Raw genomic sequence first — 846 nt, forward strand, 5'->3', positions numbered from 1 at the left:
CGCGGTCCCTCATTATCAGAAATTAGCGTTCTATTTCACGTTTGTATCAACAAGCTTTTTATGTAAACGCTGCCTATCCAAAAATAGCTCTGAACGACCACTTTTTTCCCCACGCGATAACACCACGAATCCGTCCAATTGATCGGAGCTGCACGCAAAAGAACAACGAATCAGAACGAAAATCTCTATCTTTGCCACCACAGAAATCAGGGAAGAGCGCGAACGCAGTCCCCCACTATCAGAAATTATGCAGTCGAGATTCCCACATTTGGGGAATTCGCAGCGGTCAGCACAACCGGAGTGCAATGGCTGAGCCTCGCCCTGGGTGAACCACCTTCTTGATCATGGTCTCGCCCCTGCCAGGTAAGTATGAGGTCCAGAGACACCGAATCACACACCGTTCAAACTCACGGTGAGCTCCACTCGTCTACTCATCACACCAGCACAAACCTCACCGAACACAAACGCCGCTATTCTGCAACATCAAAACGACCACGCCGACATTTGCCTGAAAATAAGAAAAAAAAAACCACTTGGTTCAACCAAAACAGAAGAAAAAAATGATCATTTCAAATTGATCTTCAAAAAAGGAAAAAAAAAACACTGTAAAAATCCACCTGACAAGCATGCCCTTTACAGGTTTGGCATAGCTCAGTCATGAAACGGTCAAATTAGCCTAAGAAATAGTGCAAACGGCTAATTATGTGCCCAGTGCTAAAGCTGATCTAAAACACCGGTCTCTCTAACGTTTGTATCAACAAGCTTTTTATGTAAAGCTGCCTATCCAAAAATAGCTCTGGACCACCACTTTTTTACCCCTCGCAAAAAAACCACGAATCCGTCCTA

At 44.6% G+C, this 846-nt stretch overlaps 1 non-coding gene across 1 annotated transcript; it reads right to left on the reverse strand.

The window, feature by feature from the left end:
• Positions 1-207: 207 nt before the first annotated feature.
• Positions 208-371, reverse strand: LOC134313150 (U1 spliceosomal RNA). Its single transcript, XR_010012046.1, has one exon. It is a non-coding gene; the product is annotated as a U1 spliceosomal RNA (small nuclear RNA).
• Between the last annotated feature and the right edge of the window lie 475 nt (positions 372-846).

The sequence above is a fragment of the Trichomycterus rosablanca genome, chromosome 4 (assembly GCF_030014385.1).
Source record: "Trichomycterus rosablanca isolate fTriRos1 chromosome 4, fTriRos1.hap1, whole genome shotgun sequence".
NCBI lineage: Eukaryota > Metazoa > Chordata > Actinopteri > Siluriformes > Trichomycteridae > Trichomycterus > Trichomycterus rosablanca.